This window comes from Cupressus sempervirens, chromosome 5, assembly GCF_028749045.1.
Source record: "Cupressus sempervirens isolate cs-2001-9-10 chromosome 5, ASM2874904v1, whole genome shotgun sequence".
Taxonomy (NCBI): domain Eukaryota; kingdom Viridiplantae; phylum Streptophyta; class Pinopsida; order Cupressales; family Cupressaceae; genus Cupressus; species Cupressus sempervirens.
Genome location: NC_143122.1, coordinates 34,896,008 through 34,905,042, shown reverse-complemented (window position 1 = coordinate 34,905,042; position 9,035 = coordinate 34,896,008).

Below are 9,035 nucleotides of genomic sequence, written 5' to 3'. Positions count from 1 at the left end.
ACTAAGAGGGGGGTTGAATCAATTATCCAAGGTCTAGATGTACAAATAAAAAATTTCAATGCTTAGTAGACCCATATCCATAAAACCTTATTATGCATGCATCCATTAGATTATACAATACTTAAACTTTGTAGGTTATTGTCCTACATCAAAACAACTTTGCATAAATATAAACATGAAACATAATAGATTCAATAACACATTTGATACCAGGATTTTATGTGGAACCCAATTTATGAAAAACCACCAGTAAACTAATTCTCACTCTTCTAAAGTGATGTCCTATGAAAGGCCAACCCAATTCAAGTTTACAATACACACTATTAAATGTGACCTAGTTAAAGAATTTCAATCACCCTATTAGAAGTGAGCCTTTTTAGAGAAATTTAGACCATTCCATTAGAATGTCACCTGGTTAAAGGATATACAAATGACTGTTAGGTCAACCTTAATCAAAATGATTTACCCTGCTAATACAATGATTAGAAAGTAATAGTAAGGCTTAATTTGATAAAAAATTATAACTCACTTACATATTATAGATATCTATTTGAATCCTTCATTCTACTTGGCATTCACACACTTCAGCTCTAATAGCCTGTTCACCCTTCAAGCATTCATACTCTTTAGCCTTCTTGCATTTCATGCCAACTACAGTCACTTTTGTTCAGCCACTGAATTAAGAAATACCCTAGACTCCTTGTATTCCTTAGGTTCTCGCACATGACAACCTTTTCTTCTGACCAGCTATCTCTATAAATAGAAAATTAAGATATTTTTCCGCTAAACCACAATTGTTCATGTCTATGTTTTAAAATGATACGGTTTCTCGATGATAAAAAATACATCTAGAGGCAGCTACTTCCCATCTGCAACATATCCTTTCAAACAGCAAGCCAATTATAAGGCTAGACCTTTCTTCTACTTTAGGCTTTGTGTAACCTAGGTGGATGGACCTATTAGATTCTTCATAAGGTACCAGTGTTCCAAAAAAAAGCATACAACTGAATCTAAAAAAAGAAGATTAGAACCCATATATCTTCTATACTTATGCAAATATCATAGACATGAAATAGCTAATAACATGACCTAATAAATTGATTGGCTAAGTGAGAGCATCACTTTCCAGTTTCTTCAACATTAAAGGGAAAGGATATTTGATTAATGTTGTTGATTTCAGTATAACCATGATATGAACAACATAACACTTTGATCTTGTAGCTGATCAGTGCCTTATCTATTGGGAAATCCCATAAACCCTTAACATACATCCCTAAAATTCATTGACATATCCCATACATCAGGACTTTCCTAATTTATCCATTCATCTTGTGAATCAAACATTTGCATCTTTCTGAATCTCATACTTGACCTATCCCTTCATGAGATTTGCAATCCTATGATGATAAACAAAGCATTTATATGACTCCTTGAATCACAAGCAAGAAATATCAACATATACAGTCTAAAATATTGTAACTAGACAATATGCATCTTGTACATATATCACAAAAGATCACAAATAACATGAACAGGAGACAAAATTCAAATAGCAGATTAATTTGTTGTTGCACTTTTATTTGAAACAAATACAATAAGATGCATGAAATTGAAACATAGAAATGCCTAAAAAATTAGAACTATATGTATTCTTATTACTTATTGTTCATTACAAGAGAAATTCTGAAGAATGTGGTGGAATCACATCTCTGGATCCAACAATGTGGTCTCACAGACAAACTGGAAACAATTTGGTCTCACGGTGAAAACTACCAACCCTTACAATGGATGAGAAAGAGAAAGATATAGGAAACGAATGAAATCCTAGATCTGATTTGGAAGTGACATCTGTCCATGTGAATCTTCACTCCCTATTGTTCTAATGCATCTCTAATCTTTCTACAACCAAAATCTAATATGATTCTCATCATTGTCTATAACAAACTTGGAAACATCTCTTCCTTAATGATGAAAACCCTTATTTTGGCAAAATATCTAAAATTCTAATAATACCTTCATCAAACTAACTTGGAGGTGACAAAATATGCCCCTAACTATATTCTTACTATCTATGGTATTCATCCAGTTCACCATTTCATCATAAATCAAATCTAAATTGCCCTAATTGACTGAAACTGAAAAAATGGGTATCTGTGAAAAAACCTTGCATTTCTTGAACCAATGGTTTCTTATGTAGAAAAAAACCTCAAAATTGGAAATTTTATTATCTCCTAGTTTTGATGATATATAATAGTGTTATATTGGTGCATCAGAGATGTCTAGAATCTCAAAATGAAAACTAGACTCCTGGCATGGGTTTATGGTCTGCCTTTACTTATAAGTATTTAATTTTTTCTAAAGTTTAGACTATATGTTAAAACCAAAGTTTATTTAAACTACTTGCACATTTAGAAACAAGAAAATAATAATAAATTATTATTTTATGAACTTCAATTTTTCCCTCCATCTATGCATTTTGGGTCAAATTGGCTTTGACTTTCCTGGGACACGTGTCACATTCTGATTTGCCTGATTTATGCCCTATCATCTGATTTATCGCCACTTCTTCCACTCGAGTGCCACATGGCACCACCAAATTGGTCCTTGCTCTGCTACATATGCTTAGACCTGCTACCATGTGGCAGCCTATGATTGGGTCACCATGTCACGATCCTTGTCAACATTGTTGCCATGCCATCATGACATAGTGATGTCACGACACATGGCACCTCTATCCCCATCACTGTCTAGTCATCCACCTCATAATCCATGCCACATCACCATGACCACATCACTAACCCCACCACATGGTGGCTTGTCATTATGTCACCATGAAATCCTAGGTTCACCATGTCACTAGCGACATAGCAACATCACACCATGTGTCACTCCTCGCCATATGGAAACCTCAAAATCTATGCCATGTCTAGAGTTGTTTGCCATGTGTCACTTTCTAGATGGTCATAGATCCATGTCAGTAGTACTGGCATCATCATTTTTATTGGTTGAGCTATCATGCATACTACCACATGTTGCTTTTTGATTGATCTTTGGTGCCACATGTATGTGACATCACCACTAACATTAGCGCATTAATATCTACCTATCCATTCAAAATATGTTTAAGTCTCCAAGGTGGGGCCCCAACACACATAAACCTACCCTTAAAAGGCATGAGTCTTCAAGATGATATACTATGGAATCTTCATGCTATTAAACACATAAAAAGGTCTTGACAGCATGAATGGGGGCTAAGTCCTTGAGTCATTCTTCATACAAAAATCCCCTTTTGCAAATGTAACACCCCTTCCAACAATATAGGAATCTTCCAATCAAACATATACCATGTGTGAGCTTCTCCACATGATTCTTTGTATTCATCATTGTCCAGTCACCAAGCTATCAGATTATGTGTTAAACTGATCTCTCCAAACTCTTGACAATATCTTCTTGTCTTTTAAAATTGTAGGCCTCCTGCTAATGATATGTTGAGTTTGCCTATAATCGTCTAAGTCTAGTGATTACCTTTGATTTGCACACATTATTGTGCAAGTGGAGTGAGTTTATTCTTCATACTCGGGGCCTCTCCATCTTTCTACTTGCTTGTAGATCACCTACTATGTTGCTGCCAAAATCACTGAAGGGTCTAAGTGCTTCTTCACTGCTACAGCTATGAAAAATGCCAAGTCCTTCTTATGAAGCTTAACAACATTGTAGCACTTGTTGTGTCTATGAGTAATTCACAAGATTTCCTATGTTAGTAGAATAACTTCACCATATCTTGCACCTATTATACGATATTCTCCATCTTTGACAAGATTGAAATTTAGTACAACTTTCACTTTGGGTTTCCATGATATTGGAAAAATGATGTTCATGGAACATGGAGTATATTGAGCTTTCTTGCATTGCCAAAAATTATTGGAGATAAAGTTGTTGGACGAGCAAAGCCTGAAACCTTTACCTCGAGGCCATTTAAAACAAAGGATGCAAGCTACTTCTTTTCCATGGACAAATTGTTTCCTTCCTGTGTGAATCCAAGTGCCTATTGTTGTTGTTAATTTGGGCATCACTATATGATGTTGAAAAATATTATGAAGTGCTACGCCATTAACCATAGATTTTAGTCCAACTCTTTTCATGGGTGCTTTACTCATCAAATGTCCTTGAGTAACCTTTGACCTCCCAATTCATGATTCATGTCTGCTAGTTCCAACCAAGTCTTCTTGAAGAATTCCAAGAAATTCTCTTCAAGCATGTATAAAAGTCAAACACAAACTTGTCTCTACTAGTTGCCTTTTGAACGAATCCATGGAATCTATGATGCTATTGTTATTATATTTGAAAAGAGATAAAAGTAAAAAATAGTAATGGCCTCTCCTCATTTTTATTTTTTTGTAACAACAAACATGTCATTCTTCATAGAATAGCATGTAGTACTAAACTCATCAACTTCTTCCTTTGTCTTGCAACTTCAAACTTTTCAAGATGTAAACTTCATTTTAGTCTGAACTCCATGGATTGATTACTTTGCATATACAATACTATATGTCCATTCCTCACATGCTTTGCACAAAAATATCCTCACTATTACCTTGACCATGTGAAACAAATGCATCTTCTTCAAAACCTCCCTTTAAGTGCAAGGAATGAAGCTAGTGGAAAGCTTCACGAATTTGAAACTTCAATTGTAAAATTTTGATGCAACCTTTTGGAGCTCCTTTCTGAACTTTTCTTTGCATTGGTTTCCATAGTATGACTTGTCACTTTTAGAAAGGATCTTTTTATTTTTATAGCCTTGGATAGAGTGATGCATTAAGATATTTTCCTGACAGTTTGAAAGAAAACTTCAAGTCAACCCATCTACACCAACATTGACCATGTAAGATATTTAGCATCTTTGGGGTCACAAGTTGTGAAAACTCATGTGATTATAATTATTAATATCATTAGAATATCTCTTTTAAAAGTAGTTCCTAATCAAGCCGTTGAAACAAGTCGGGCCCCAAAGTGGGTCTAGCTTAAAAAAATCAAACCAAAATGCCTAACCCCTCAAACTAATCAATTGACCACCCAATACTGATTGAAAATCAAACTCAACCACTAAATAAAACTTTGAAACTCATTTCACCTCCTTCTACAACTTTCTGATTTCATGCCAAGGGGTCCTCAACTAGCTTTAAAAACTGACAAAAACATTTGACTAGCCTCTAAAATCAAACCTACTAACTCTTTGTACCGCAATATCTTACCTAGTCAAATATCATCTCATGATGACTTTGGGGTCAAAAGATATTGACTATCAAAGTTGCTTCCTAAAAATGCCTCCAAGTAAACATGTTAGAAAATAATAAAATGCACTTAATTTTGGCTTCGAAAATAGGTCAAACTAACACTTGAGGGTTTGACAACTGGGTCATTAGTTCATTTTCACAAGGATAGTATAAATCTATGATTTGGGCTTATGATGCATAACTAGACACATATGGCAAGCGGTCAAAGTGGGCTACTTGGATGTGTAGAACTGGAAACAATGGCAGAAAAGTGGTTTTTACAAATGGAATAGACCTAAGAAAATGTGCTAACGGATTTGACAAGGCTTGTATATTGGAAAACTTAAATAATTTTTAGAGTAGAACATAGCGGTACAATCCATTTGATCTCACCTATCATGGATTCAGAGTTATGACATCTCGAATAGGGGTATCGATCAATCTGCACTTCTTGACACCAATAAAACTTTTAGAAAGTCCATTTGGAATTGTGTTTGACAATTGATCAAACGGATTCGTCATAAGCTCAAAATTGAAACATAACAAGTATATAACCTCTAGAATGCAATGCAAAATCAATTTTCTCATTTTTTTCAACTAGGTCAAAGTTATAACTGGTCAAACATGGCCTTCCAGAATTTTGAACAATTTACATCAGCATGACAATAGTAAACAACCAACTTTGAGGGATTCAAAACCTAGTCAAAACATGTTGAAATGACTTGAAATATGAAATATAGGTTCTCTAGTAGGTATATTAAACACTCCTAAAGTAGAGAGTCATGAAACATTACTAGGTGCAAGATATTCAAATGTAAATTAGGCTACCTATCATCATTTGACATAGGCAAAAATGCAGATTTGAAAATTGCTCAAAATAAAACTTCACAGAATGACTCAAAATGGCAAGTTATCTTCATGGGATGAGTGGATATGTTGAATGCAAGGTGTTAGAAATATTAAACACCTGTTAGGCCTCAAATGGATAGGCAAGTACATGTTGCATTAAAATGTTATTATAGGGCTCAAAAGCTTGGAATGCTACTCAAATCAGGAAGGCAATTTTGAGTCCCAACAGTCCATTTTAGGGTTAGGTAGGATATAATGAATCTACCTACTTTTTCATTTAGTTCATCTAGAAACTTCTTCCACAATCTTCCTTAAATTCACCTCAAAATGGTTTACCTTGAATTAGATGCCACCAACTCATCATAGTTATCTTCCACACACTTCACATAATTTAAGAAAACAAAATAGTCAACTCAAATTAGTTACATATTCAATTTAACATATTTACTAGCACTCAGCATCAATATTTTGTCACTTGGCTTCTATATTGTTCTTCCACTTGACCAACACTAGTTCACTTGGCAAAACACTAAAGTTTACTAATACTCGACATCAACTAAAATTTACTTGGTATATACTGACAATCACTTAGCTTGCACTATTTTTCACATTTTCTCGATACCTCTTATTTTTCACTCACCTTCCACTGATTTCTACTTGGCTTGCACTAACTGCCCGAGAATGCTCGACAAACACTTTTCATACTTGATCTTCTTCCAATCTTAACTTGACTAATCTTTCATTTCAAACTATAAGTAGATAAAAAATACAGTATAGCATCAATGTCTTACTTGGTCTTAGTGCTTCTTGTACATAAAAAATAACTCAACCTTTCTCTAGGTGCTATTATTATCTTGTCTTCTCAAAACCTCTTCATCAATCAACTAAATGATAGCTTTCAGACGAAAAAGTAATTGTCTCACTAGCAGGCAGCAAGTTTGACATCATTGACAAAATAATGATTGTTCCATTATAGGTTCTTCAATTCAAAACAATATTGTATCAACAAAGGCATGGGCAAGGAAAACATTGACTCTTATTAATTTATTTTACTCTCATTTAATGAAATGTTGTCACTTATTAAAACAACCTACAATGGGTTACCCAGGAAGCCTCTTTAGGGCTCTAACCTCCATTACAAGCCACTTCCCAACATACACACAGATTACCTACCCTAGACTCATAAAAAGTACAAATCATAAAATTACAATTTTCACCTCAGTCCTTTACAAGCAATTGGAAAGAACCTATAGATAAAACATAATATTCACCTTAGTCCATTACAAGCAACTAGAAAGCACCTAAAGACCAAGCATAGTATTCACCTCAGTCCTCTACAAGCGACTAGAAAGAACCTAAAGATAAAACACAATAATCACCTTAGTCCTATACAAGCAACTGGAAAAGACCAGAAGATAATCGATCAAAAACTCAAACGTTACAACAATAAAGTCACAATAATCACCTCAAATATATACAAGCAATTAGAAAGCACTGATCAAAACTCATCATAGAAAACATGTGACACATCATCATGTTTGGGTATAAAAGATCATATACATACATCGTCACAAAACAAAAACCCCAAGCCTCTGGTAAACATCTTAGTCGATCAAAGAACTAAGTCAAACCCTATCCCAACACTAATAAACCACACATCACATAATGTACATAACAATGTAACTTTCATAACTCATTAGGTTTTGAAAACACAAAGGTTCAATTTTCACTATTGCTTTTCAAGTTTTCATTTTCATTTTCAAGTATTATAGTTGATAGGGTTTTTTATTGCAACTAGGGTTCATGTTTTCATTTATTCAAGGCTTAGATTTGTAGGGTCTTTGAGTCCAAAAGAACCTCAAATACTCAACAAATTTTGATAGGATACATTTTCTATAACAAAATAATTCTAAAAATAAATAATTAATTCAATTTAATTTTATAAAATATATTTACAACAACTTTATAATTAACTATTATTATTAAAGTTTTATTAACTATTATTAACTATTATTAAATTATTAATAATAATAATTATCAAAATATCAATAAAATAATATATATATTATATTTATATTAATTTATTAATATTAATAATCATTATATTAAATAATATAGATGTCATTAAATAAAATAATAAGAAGAATAATTAATAATATTATTATTAAAATATTTTTTTAAAGTAATTTAAAATAATCAATAAATCTCCACGCGATTTAACATATCGCAATCCCCTAAATAAGGGGAGGCCAAAGTTTGGCCTAACTACTTTGGTAGCACACTGCCTTAGCAGCGTTCGTTGCCTTAGCAGCGATTTGCAATCACAGCCAAGGGTGGGTGGGGGAGTTCATATCCCCTCCTCTCTTTTTTTATAATATTTTTTCAATGTGTTATACATGAACATAAAAATGTGAACCCCCTTCTTATTAAAATCGCACAGTCTATATTTGCATTGGTAATTTCGACAACACTTAAATATATATATATATATATATACATTATAGATTTGATAGGGAAGTTAGGAACAACTAATCAAATTTGTATATCAAGTCTTGATTTCTTTATTTTTCAAACCCTTCTCGAATCAAAATACAAATCTTTAAACTTACAAAATAAGGGTTTCAAATCATCCATTCATTTACATATATTTCTAAAAGAAGAGCAATTAAATTCACAAACAAGGGTTTCAACCAAATTAAATTCTGAAAACCATTCCAAGATGTCATTGAATTAAAATAAACTTTATTAATTTAATTTGCTCTCCCTTTTATTAAATCACAAGATGTCTTTAATAAAAAAAATTATTAATTTTACTAATAATAATATTTAGAGTTTATTATAAAAATGAAACTCCTAAATAAATTATTACTAAATTAAATAAATATAATTATGCTAAAGTTAGAACTTTGATTA